The sequence below is a fragment of the Sinohyriopsis cumingii genome, chromosome 18 (assembly GCF_028554795.1).
Source record: "Sinohyriopsis cumingii isolate HCF-2022 chromosome 18, ASM2855479v2, whole genome shotgun sequence".
Classification (NCBI taxonomy): Eukaryota; Metazoa; Mollusca; class Bivalvia; order Unionida; family Unionidae; genus Sinohyriopsis; species Sinohyriopsis cumingii.
This window is the reverse complement of record NC_142978.1, coordinates 85490519-85503979: the sequence shown is the minus strand read 5'-3', so window position 1 is coordinate 85503979 and position 13461 is coordinate 85490519. Positions and strand designations below refer to the sequence as shown.

At 37.8% G+C, this 13461-nt stretch overlaps 1 long non-coding RNA gene across 1 annotated transcript; it reads left to right on the top strand.

Annotated features, from left to right (window-relative positions):
* The first annotated feature begins 5282 nt into the window (after positions 1-5282).
* LOC149777209 (uncharacterized) lies at positions 5283-8485 on the top strand. The gene is made up of 2 exons (XR_016416165.1): positions 5283-5738; positions 7187-8485. It is a non-coding gene; the product is annotated as an uncharacterized LOC149777209 (long non-coding RNA).
* Positions 8486-13461: the final 4976 nt, after the last annotated feature.

Genomic DNA, 13461 nt, shown 5'->3' with positions numbered 1-13461 from the left:
TAGATAGCGCGCGCGCCCGCGCGCGCGAGAGAGAGAGAGAGAGAGAGAGAGTGTGTGTGTTTTAAAAAGACGTTTAAAAAAGGATGTTATTATCGTAATTGCTCTTTTCCTCATTATGACTGGTATGTTCAAAGTGAATAACAATAACTTTGGACGGAACAAAAACCTGGGGATTTGATTTGTTTCTAAGTGCAAAATGAGCAGGTAATGATGATACTAAGTTACAAATGAGAAAGAGCACGTTTATCTTTCATGTTAAGTGTGTGTGTGTGTGTGTGTGTGTGTGTGTGTGTGTGTGATTTATATTTAAATCGCAGCTTTGATAATTTTAGTCATTTCGCTACTATGTCTGCCGTGTGGCAGTTTATAGTGATGTCTAGCACTAGGGCATCATGCCGCAGACATGTAGCATCATGTCTCACCCATGCGTCAGAGAAATCTAGCTGTTTACTAACCTTACTTTTCTTGTCTCAGTATGGTTGTCTCGGTCAAGTCTTTTCAGTCATGGTGTTCACTATCTTCGCTATCCAAGCTTCCGATATTTTAGCCCTCTCTCGGCGGATCGAGAAGATATTTTAGTGCTTTGTCCTAACTACATCTATTGGATTTAATGAGTTGCCTCCCTTAGAAGGTAATGCCAGCAAACCAACAGGTAGTAAAGCTGTGCATTGTAAATCGGCCGAAAATACTGGAGGCAGTTGACTTCAAAAGGATACTTTATAAGTTCAACATCGAAAGAATGACATCGTACTAGAGAACAACTATTACAGGTGTGTTTGAGTGAAAGGTATTTGTACAAACTTGGACCGGCAGTGAAAAATTGCTTATTTATCAGTCCATTCAAGTTGTGTGCTCCCCTTGTCTCGATCATGTAGGAACAGTGTTCAAATTTGAACGACTTAAATTTTATTGGTTGCGGTGGCGTGCCGCCGCTTGCAATGAAATTCACCGACCCGAAGTACAGATACATATCTGCTCGATCTGCCAAGGTGTAGATAGAGACATCATATGAGAACCTTAGCTAGTGAACATGGGCGTCCACTCGCTTGGAACTAATTTTAAAAACAAGAAACCCTTATTTTCTTCTGCTGTGCCTGACAGACTTGTTCTAAACTAAAACAAAAAAAAAACAACTGCAACACCACATGTATAACACAGACAATCCATATGGTAACTTAAGGTCTTTCCAACTTTGCGAACACACCATATAAAACATTTTGAGAGAGACAGACACACACACACCCACAAAGTCGAGCTATTTGGTATCACGCTGGAAGCTATAGTTCATTCCACATAGCAAGGTAAATTTTATTCTATATGAAGGCCTAACTCAACAAATGTTTAGATCAGCGCCGTTAAATTGAACTAGAATTACCTTATTAATTTCAAATACTTCGTGTGAAACGAATTAGACTCTGTTAGCTACATTTAACGACGCTGACATAAAACTTTACTGGGCAACAGATAGGATAAACTTAGCGATGCTGTGTGGAACGAACTTTGACAGAAAGCACTGTTCCAGGCACACAGACTACACACATTACTGACTACAAAATTGAAAAATCCAAACTCTCTCAAGAGCTACCGCAAAGACCGCAACAGATAAAAAATGTTATATTAGACTGCCTTCTTCAAACTTTGACAATCCCCCAACAGCTCCAGTTGAATTAAACATTATAAATAAAAGAAATTCCTGCAGTTGCCAATCAGAGTGGTTCATTAATCGGTTCACACGCTATACCACAAGAACATCTCCAGGTAGCGTATCACTGTACTAGTAATAGCAACACTTGCCATATTTCCACGAAAGAAGATATTAATTTTCCAAAAATATTATGAATTAGAAACCTCCCCGTTATTAGATATTTAGATCAATACGGTTGTCTGTACCCACTATTGTAATGCATCGAACCGCTGCCTACCCTAGACCTTTTTTGTTCCAAATCAGAACTGATGAAAGTTAAAAGTTATCCGAATAAAATATATGACGTACTTATTGCTATTTTCATGACACCCATCGATTCAATGTGTTAATACAGTAATAATTTCAGATGGTTTTCATGTACTATTTTCTCATGCGGAGAACTTGTTTACTTAGGGACGACATGTCGCCCCATTGCCCTCATTAACATATTCGTATAAATGCGTAGTACTACATTTTGAACAACAATAGTACGTGGATTGATGCGCTTGTTGCGCAATACTTCGAACACCTAACAATTATAACTTTTTTCCTTGATTTATTTCCACTTCTAAGAAGGCATATATAGCTAGATTCTACCTGGATAATTATTCAAATTTTATAAAAAGAGTACAAAACCTGATGATCTTTTATACAGAGTGAGAGCAATAATAGTACCTGATGAATAATACTGTGTTTCGCATCTGTTAACTAAATTGCAAAAGTGCAGGGTAATTTTATTTTAACTAGAAGAAAAAAATGGGTGAGAAAAATAATCTATATCGGTGTTTTACCAAGACAAGGATGTCACCAGTCGCGGGATTACATTATTTGTCTCTCCACTCGACACAGCCTCGTGGGGAGATAAATTATGTAACCTACTTGACTGGGATTGATAAATAATGTAACCTACTTAACTGGGATTTCGTTGTCTTGGTGCCAACCCCAAAATGATTATCTTATTCCTTTCCAGTAACATTATCCTGACATCAGGCCGACCAGTTCTAATTCTAACCTCTTTATAACGAGCCCAAAGCGACGCAATTGCTTTAACCAGATTTTTTAATAAAAGTTTCGGTATGACTTGACCGGGGTTTGAAGCAGCGCCCACTCACCTCGTATCCGAGGCAGACGTTCTAGTCACTTAAACAACCGGAGTAGTCAATTTAGGATTTAGGATTAAGTGTTCCAAATGAATTCCAGTGATGTACGGAATGAATTCCAGTCTTGAATGTGCTAATGTGCCAATATTCTTAGATGTGCTTATGTGCTAACAATATTATTGTCTCACAATGATATAATCCAGAATGCCGTTGAATGAATTCACTTTTATTCGCAGAATAATGACTTAATCTTAACGTCAAAAAACACATTGTATGCTCAGTGAATAATTTAAATAAATAAACCCTCTCAATTAATAACTGAACGCAACTAAAAGACTGATTCCACTGCATATGTTAATATAGGAATGAATAATTAAACAGTTTTGTAAAGAACATGTCAAATATCAGCTAGACCAGGAATTTCCAAGGGGAAAACGAATGTTCGAACTCAGGTTAAAAAAACAAGTTCACTAAAAATTACATTAGTCAGGTAAGTTCAATCTCCTACCCTTAATTACGAATAAAGGTCAATCATACAATACAAATTTAAAATGCATAACAATAATTACAAAGAAAGAAGATATGGTTCTCGATCAGTTCAATATGCACTGCTTAGCATCGACACAAAGTCTCGTGGGTTCGATCCCCGGCCGAGTCATACCAGAGACTTACAAAAATGGTACTAACAGCTGCCTTGCTTGGCGTTCAGCATTAAGAGGTTAGTGTTAGGACTGGTGTGCCTAGTGTCGGGATAATGTGACTGGGTGGGACATCATGCTACATGTTTGCAGCATGATGCCCCAGTGCTAGACATCACTATAAACTGCCACATTGCAGACATCGTAGCGATATGACTGAAAAATTGTTAAAGCTACGTTAAAAATCAAAATCATACACACACTCACATACAAAGTACAGTGCTCTTGAGGGTTGTATATGTATGATTGGATCTTTCTGAACATCTGCCCACTTCAAAAGTAACTTGTACCAGACAAATCCTCATAGATTCAGGTCAGGTTACCTAAAGATATGCTTTCACGCTGTGATAACAAAATGGTTTGACCTGTAATTATTGTTCGATTGCGTTTACGAACTCAGTTCGTATGAGAACAAACTGGTTCATTTTTAGACCCTACCTGAACCAAGATTACCCAAAACCTTGGTGGTGCTTTAGGCCGAAGTATATTTATAGTAACAGGCATCAAAACACATTCTAACTTTGCTATATTTAGTCAAAGGGGGTTTGGCTGCTACCTTCAGTTTATTTCTCGAACTCGTCCACCAATCTCACGCATGGATAGCGCAATGTTATGCACGAGAGCTATCAGGAAAGCATACTTTACAGCGGGTTGTCGAAATAAAACGGACGTTTCGTATGCATGTAATTTTTTTAAATATTAGGAATGTACTTCGTTCTGTTCATCACACGTCTTTCGTTACATCGGAAACAAATTATACATACGAAGAATGGTGTCAGTGTCGGTGGTGAAACATCAAATATGATATAAAATACGAGAGTTCAGGTGTTATAGATAGGTCTATTATAGATTATGCATATTCTATACTACCACTATTAATACCACCACCACTACTACTACTAATCTTTTTCTGGGGATAATACATTTGATTCAGAATCAACCAATCAAATATTTCAATCTCAAAAGAGAGAATATTAAAACTATACATGAAACTTATGTACAAACAAAACTCGTACTACAGTGTCTGATACAATCACATTTGGTCAAATATGTCCTAGTCGTCTCACATACTTTTACCAAGCTCATATATACATCATATTCGTAGAGACCAAATCTACCAGCCCATAGCCAAGGTAACAAAATGTGAGCATTCAAGAGATCTGTAACTAGATTCCTCATTCGAGATGTCCACATGATGCACGCACGCACAAACACACACGCACACACATACACGTGTAGGTTTTGTAGATGGGAAAGTGGATGGAGTGCCCCAAGTTAGGTATCTTAAATTGCGAACTATGGCATAATCAGCTAGAAGAAATTTGAACAATGATATGGCTTCAGTTCACATGATATAGCAGCCCCAAATCTTAATATTTCGACAAATCTGACCCGAGATAGAAAAAGGACTGTAACAACGATGGAAATCATATTCTTAGATTTGGAAACTTCATACAAAAAACCAAATGGCCGTCTTATTGGATGAACCAGCGTGTCGTCTTCATTCGTGATCTGCCAGTAGCTTCTCGTGGGTCGGTGGTTCTTTCCTGGGTTTTCCCAGGTTCTTCCTCCACCATTAATACTGGCCGCCATGTATAGCCAATCAAGTGCTGAAAAATGGCGTTAAACCCCACAACAACAACAACAATCATTCGTGATCCCTCTAATGTATAACATAAATCAACTCTGTCGGCTTCTTGAGACAGCATGACCTTGACATTGAGATTGCTGGTCGTTATAAGAGTAGGTATCTCACAAACATGTACCTTCTACCTGTCAGGTATGTTTAAGTACGTGTTGGCCTAACCGCGTAAATAAAGTATAATGAACACGGATATGATGTGTTTAAAAATATCATTTACCAAGACATGCATCATTTCTTTTTAAGTTTGACGCACATCAGCGGTAGGGGCATTGCGAGCATTAGCATGCCATTTTCTCTCATTTTGGACTGAGAAAGTTACATTAACTGCTTGTTCCAAAAGTGAATCTGTAATGTTTTTACTTATTTCAAAGAGGATTAAAGTGAGATACCATTCTGTTTCCCTTTCGAGGACAAAGCTGTGATTTTACATCCCACACACATAAAGTTGTCTGGTCCAATATCGATTGATTTGACAAGGCTGTTAAGTATACTAGCGAAGCAGATAGTCTGCCGGTCGCTTGCGACAATGCAAGTATGCAGAAGTTGTGGAGACCATGACTATACCATTATATCTGTGTCTAGTTGATAATATACTAAACTGTTGAGTACAGGTATGTAATTGTCTTAGCTTTACTTTTCGGTTTCTACAATGAAACTACACACTGCGAAAGAAAATCATTAAAATATGACATTTTATAGGTAAGGGAGTAATCTGTGATGATGTTTAGTACAGATTTTCCTCGCTCACTTTGGCTGTAATCTCTTAAAATTTTGAATGCCGGATTTAATACAAAAAGAGTGATAATCTTGTTTAAAAGTTGACCGGGTGTCTGTGTGTGTGTGTATGTTTTGGATTTTTAACGTAGCTTTAACAATTTTTCAGTCATATCGCTAAGATGTCTGCAGTGTCACAATTTATAGTGATGTCTAGCAATGGGGCATCATGCCGCAGACATGTAGCATGATGTCCCACCCAGTCACATTATCTTGACACGAGACCAACCAGTCTTAACACTAACCTCTTAATGCTGAGCTCCTGGCGAGGCAGCTGTTAGTACCATTTTTGTAAGTCTTTGGTATGACTCGGCCGGGGTTTGAACCCACGACCTCTCCCTTCCGAGGCGGTATGACCAGAGGTGGGGGGAGGCCATGAGGAAGAACAATAACTTGAGGGGACGAAAGCTGTTGCCAGTCAGTATGATCATTTATTTAATTGGCCTTGGTTTTATAGGAACAGTAGGAATATTGACATAGGAAGAAAACTGCGCACATATCTATTCGATTAAAGTGGAAAACGACTGTATACCGGGTTTTGAGCTACTATCTCAAGCAGTTTGAAGAAATTACTTCGTAGTCCTTATTTACGGTCTGAGTCAAAAACAAATTTTTATTCCATTCTCTTCTAATCTTACATTTGACTTTGCTATAGTTTATTACCGCTTTCAGGCCGTGCATTTATAATATTATTCTGTCGTATTAACACCTTTAGTTTTCTTTTGTATCATATTAACTCCATCCGGTGCGCGAGTTAATGTGCAGACTTTTCTTATTACAAATAGTTGTTCTATAAGGATGCCCAAATCTCGCGTGATTTAAAAATCGATTTTTCAAGCAAATTGCGCGAGATTTGAACGTGAATAGTATTATAACAAATCCGCAATAGCACATTAAATCAGACCCACGGTTACTAAAGCATAATACTAGTCGAAAGTATAATATATTTATGTTGTTAAAAAGTCATCTTGAAAATAGCATGATTTTAAACGAGTTTATGGAAGTATAGATAATGGTGTATACCAATTGGTATGCTCGATAACTAAGGAGACACAACTTTAGCAAAGGGTTCTTTTATGCCAGGACATGCAAGAACGAAACCACGTGGGATTTTCCTTTTTCCAGGTTAGGCTGAAAACGTAACGAAACAAACTAACTTCGTGACTTAAATATTTCGGTGTTTAATGTTTCATTTATATAGAAATGGAATTACATTTTAGAAAGTAAAATCACATTCTGTATATGAAATATTTGCAAAATACTGTACATAAATTATCTCTTTTAGGTAGAGACAAGGAACATGGCGATGAGATATCTTCAACTGTATGTTCCTGACCTTTCCACGTCATCAATACAGAAATTCAAAAGTCAGTTAAGATCTTTGGAAATATATATAAACAACCAAACTTCTGAGGCCCTGGTATTTCTTGAGAGTTACTTTTTCACCGGAGGCATGTTTGCCAGCAATGAGAAACCCCGTGACGTCCAGCCTCATTCGGGCTGCGTTTATTTTTTAGCCAATAAAAGTGTTTTGGCAGGTGTATCAGGTGGATGGAAGTTTAAAGTGGTTGGAAAAGATGTATATATGTACCTGGGTTTCGAAAATCCTCTCATAGGAAGTTACAAAACATTTGTGTACCTTACGAAGGACGGAGATCAATCTGCGGAACAGGGCTATGACATGGTAGAGAACGATTCACTGAAAAGGGTTGTTTGTGACGAATATATCGCGGAGGTTACACTTACATATCCATTTTATTCCCCATTTTCGAGGATACACTGCAAGATATCTTACATGGGAAATACAATAATATAACAAGATATCTTACATGGGAAATACAATAATATAACACCATTGCCCCATTCCCTTTTTTTGACGATGCGCTTTAAGGTATTTTGCATGGGAAATACAATAATATAACACCATTGTCCCATTCCCTTTTCTTGACGATGCCCTTTAAGGTTTTTTGCATGGGAGAATACAACAACTTAAGCATTAGTGTCCCATTCCTCACTGCAATATTGATGTGGCTCCAGATCACTTCCAAGGTGTTTCGTAGTCATTGAAGTAGGAAGGCACACAACCGAAGATATTCGGACTTTGTATGTACAAGTACTACAGTGATCACTGTTATGTCGTTTACTTCGTCAAGTACGCGATGGAGAGTCCGACAGTTTTAATATGATGGAATTTTTTCACGTGAATAGGGAAGAAATTTTCAAAAAAGTATATTTTTAATAAGATCATCGAACCTGATAACGTTTCAATGTGTATTGAATATTTTTCCAAAAACTCACATGAATTGTAACAACGTTTGCCTAATATGAGAATGGCCAGAATCCTAGTTTTGTATTTGATTGTTTAATAAAAAGTCCCCGTATATACAAGAAAAAAAGGCTCGTTATTTAGACAGACTCGCAATCAAACATTTTGTAAACAAAAGCTAAATTCATCATTAATCAAGATTTGAAAAGTACAATAACAATATAAAAACGATTTTTTCACTTTATTTTTGGAAAGAGATACAACATATGTAAATCAAGTAGTATACTGTGCATTCCTCAATAAAATAATCAAAGTGGATGATATCGCCTTCTGTTTTTCCTATATGGACGAGGTCATAGAGTCGGTAATTACTCAGATAATATTGCAATAACGTAAGAAAAAGTTAAACGATAGGTAATAATTGTAAACTTATGAAATAATGGGAAGGGTAATGATTATGGATGAGCTTCATACTCGTCTACTGTTTGCCATTCACTACCTCCGAATACCTTTAGTACATGTATGTTGGCAGAAACAGTATGCCCTTCTGTTCTATTATTAGTCCTGATCTTTTTATCATGCAGTTGTATTTCTTGAGCAATGGCTTGCATCACCCTGGATTCATTGACAACAAGAACAGATCAGGTCTCATTCGATCTCAGCATGTCATTCACCGGGACATGGAGTTCAAAATCTTCTTGAACCTTGTCTAGACGTATGCCTCAAAAGCGCTCCTTGAACATTTACCATACGCTCAGAGAGTCAAATTTCTGCTCGCAAATTTACATTTTTTTTCCCCAAGAGCAAAACCATTGATTTCAGTTAAAGCCATACTGGGAGTATGTGACAAATAACATGTGTTTATTGTTACAAACGTTTGATTTTCCCAGAAGGATAAACTCTTGACCTCCGTCCGGGAATTTGTTTCGTGTTGTAGTTAGACTTATTACTAATGTTTTGAGAAGGAATTGCCATTCGTCCCTTAACAATGGAGACAACCAGATGTTTTATGTTGTGACCAGTTTGGGCTAATTATATTATTTTCTTCAAATTATTTTAAAGAAAAGTGATTCTTTACCCTGGAAATACTAGTGCTCTAAATTAAATCCTGGACAAGGACATTTATCGAAATTTATATAGAATTCAAAAACTGGAATAATGTTTTCTGTGGTTCAACAAGAAACTGTCGACACTGCAGCACATCACAGGTTACAACAGACGTCGTCTTCTTCCATATCGGATTTCATCGGGATTTGAACTCAGTTTCATTTAGTACGTTTTAATAATAGGACCTCTTTTTTTTTAATTCTTGGATTAATTTTGGATTTGATTGGTAAAACCGTGAGTTCTTTTTTTCATTTTACCTTGTTTTTCTAGGGAAATAAATTATCTGTTAAATTTTATAAAACTTTTTGTCTTCACTTTTTTCTTGGCACCTTTCATAAGAGCCTAAACACGTATCAATTGCAGGAGGCCTCATTTCAGCTAATGGCAGGACTCATACGGCTGATATCTCTCTGCAGGATCAGGAAATCATTATACGCATCGACGCCAGTACAACCGAAGAGAGGATCTCGCATTCTATCCAAGTTTAAAACAATAAGCTTGACTTTAGAGCGCTCCTTGCACATCAGTCTCATCGAGACCAAGCGCAAAGTAAATATCTTTCTATAGTGGCAGAAGACGTTATCTAGAGAGAGCGTTCTCATACTGCCCCACAACTAGATTGTGATCTATTACAACAGAGACCCCTGCCTTCTGGTTTGGTATTTTTTCAGGTTGTCTCATCACCAGGAAAAACATATTCAAGTCCGCTACTCACAAGCAGTCTCATTGTCCTTGTAACACCAAATTCAGCACACAGCCTTCAGTCTAACCTGTTTTCGACCTAATGTTTGTGACAAGATGAACATTCAAGCTTGAAAAAAACTTAGACCGTAGATGAATTTGTAAGGTCTCGATGCATACGCCTTTACCTAACTTATGTGATTCCAAAAGTCTTAGAGAAAGAGAGGTAAGGTAACTGAAGTGCCGACTAATCCAGATTGCAGAAAAACAATAACGGTTCAACAACCCTCTTAATCAAACAGCGGGGGTTCCCATGAAAATTGTACATTCTCCTCGGGTACTTTAACGGCCGCGATATTACGTTTATAATCGAAACCCAGATATATTAATATGTTTAACTGGTTCATATGAAAATCATCAAAAGGAATCATCCCTGCTAGTATGTTCCAGGACTCGAATTTAACTGTTTGAAACGGCATTTTTCGCGAGAAGAGACAAAACTAAGCCTACAACATTATATATAGGCTGGTAGTCGTTTTGTTTTATTCAAAAGGATTGCGGTTGGGAATACGTACTGGTAACACCTGTGATATTTCTATATCAGTTTCAACTGAAATTTTGATTAGTTGGTGATTCGGGCTATATTGTCACCCAGTGTATGTCATTTAGCCCCGATATGCAGAAAAAGCAATGTTGACTTCGCATTTTTTACGAAGCATCTTCACCACTATAAGCATTTTTTTGGATCGGGATACCAGTTCTTGTATTTATTCTTTATTCAAAATTTCACTACGATGCATTTACAGTTTATAAGCTGGTTGCTAGTAAAGACAAACCTCTTCATTGTATATTTCATCCTGTAAAAGTTGCAAGAGATAACTTACTCCCTTTTGTATATCACTCGTTTTTAAGCTAACTGATTTTCAAGGTAAACGTCTTAAGCACCAAGTCATAACAACAAAGTTGATGCATCAAATGCAGAAAAAAATGAACACATGGTTCCCGATAAGGTCACTAGCAGGCAAGTTCTGCCGTTTTACCTGTATCATGGGCAACCTACAAGCGACCACTAAAATTGGCCATTTTGAATAAGGCACACTTAGGTAAAGTCAACTTATACATCATAAATTTAATGCCTAATTTACGTTCTGTTTATCTGGATATGTTTGTAACAGTTTCATTAGATTCAGTGAATATTATTTCAAGTTCCAAACACCATATAAAATCGACAGTACATGTGCCAGCATAGCACTAATATGGCTTCTGATGACGTCATTCGAGAGCTATCTATATTTTCATCAAGTTCAATGAATATTTTTATAAGGATTTTACAAACGTTTAACTAAAAGTGGTTTTCAAGCAAAAGATCTGAGAATTTTGATATTTTACAACTCTAGACTCACTCGCTTTCTATTCGCAAAGCTTCTCCACGTTTCAATGAGAGAGAAACTATTGAAACAAAAAATGAAGGTCCAGCGTGGACTCCTTAGATTAAAAGCTAAATTGCTTATCTTGTTCGTGGCTGCATTATAATCCATACACACTTCTCAATTTGCATAATTTTAGACGATTAAAGAACAGTCGACCTCACAAAAATTTAACACACATTAGGGATAGCAATTTCGTCTTTAGAAGATAGCCACAATAAATACCCAACACAAAAGTGTGTTATTAGCTGAAAATTATTAGAAAAGCTTGTACTTGCAAAAATATGTAAATCTAAATCTCGATTTTTTTCCCTCACAACTGACGAGCATTTTAAATTCAAGCGTTGTCAGTGCTGGATGCAGCTGCTTTGGCAAGTACTCCAACCATTTTGAAACAGAAAATACCATCGAAGATCTTGGACCCCTCTACCACATCACGTTGTTCCGGTCTCTCAAGACGAACCTCGCTTTTGTTGAAAAAACAAACAAACCAGATTTTTGCCCAGGAAACTATTCCTTGGTCTTAAAACACCGTCTTCTTTGGAATAATCGTTCCAATAGGCCCCTGCACATCTCTTAAGAGCAATTAAGTAGGACCTGAAGCATACCAAGCTGATCAAAAAAGGGAGATAACACTTGTATTACGACACGAGACTGAAGGGACAATATTCCTGCGCTGGCTCTGTCGTCCAAGATCCACTAGATTATCGATTGTAGCCTTCAAGGAACTAACCCAATGAACTACTCCTGCGTATCGGCTCACGAGGTTAGTTCAGTCTTCAACGGCATTGACCCCGAGCGCAACTGCTTCTTGACCACGTAATTCAAGCAGCTGAAAAGCGGTTTGAGACGGTAATCCACCAGCTCTTGCCTTTCATCCCAAAGCGTACGACTTGACCTGGTAGAATTCCTTACTAGCAGCACAACAAGCCACCTTCACGGGTCACTCGCTAACTTAGTAACGGCACGAGCAGCAGAGGGGGCGAATCGGACATTTTGTCCAATCGTTATTTTGCTTAATTATTACTTCTGCACTCAGCGGATCCGGTGTAATCAGCGCTGGTAAAAAAAAACGACGTCGGTCCATCCTACACGATGGTGACGTCATTTGGTTTAATTAACACCTTCTGCGCGCCGATCCCCAGCGTCGTCAGCGTCCGGTAAGCACATCGACAACCGCGTCGATGTCATTGCCCCCTCTGCTGCTTACAACGAAAATTATTTACAACTAACCGAATATTTGGTCAAGTCCGATACGATATCGTGTCCGAGGATCATGTAAATTTATCGTTACGAATCCATGTGGGGTTGACTGAGCATGACTAAAAAAGTTTCGAAAAACATTAAAGTCCATGTCACCGCCGCACCATGTCTGCCAAATATTTCGTAGCGTGTGTGTATCAACGCCGTTGAACACAGCAAGAATATTACAGTTATCTCTGATTACTTTTGGAATCTGAGTGTATCGTTGAGTGACATATATCACGTCAGTGTTTTTATGCCTGCCTCTGGAAAATATCCTAGCTGGGTTTTTTTGATTGTCTAACATAACATCATCGTACACGACTAGATTGTTAACGTCGCCATCAATATCATCAATACCCGGTGCATCATTGATATCCGTAATAAACTCAATAACATTTTTTTTAGCGATCGCTGATGCATTCTCGTTGAAATCTTTCAACACCTCGTAGCATCGTTGATCATCTACGCTAGGAGCAACCAAATACAACTTATCCCACTTCATCCATCTCATTATTAAATTGAGTAACAATTGCGTCTTGCCGGATCCAGATGGTCCGATGATAATCATCCGGATCGAGTTTGGTAACGCTGCAACATGCTTAACTGGTTCTCTTGTTTTAGTCGCCGAAAAATCAATTATATTCATATCTCTATACATAAATTATGGATCTATATTGTGTGAAGTGTAGAGTACGTACTGGCACAAATGATATGACAACCGTTACGACAAGAAATAACAGATCGGCGCTTACTGGCAAGTGTGTACAATGCGGTACAAAGAAATTTAGATTTATTTCTATTAGACCCGGAGATGTTTTTAAAAAAAGCGAGGAG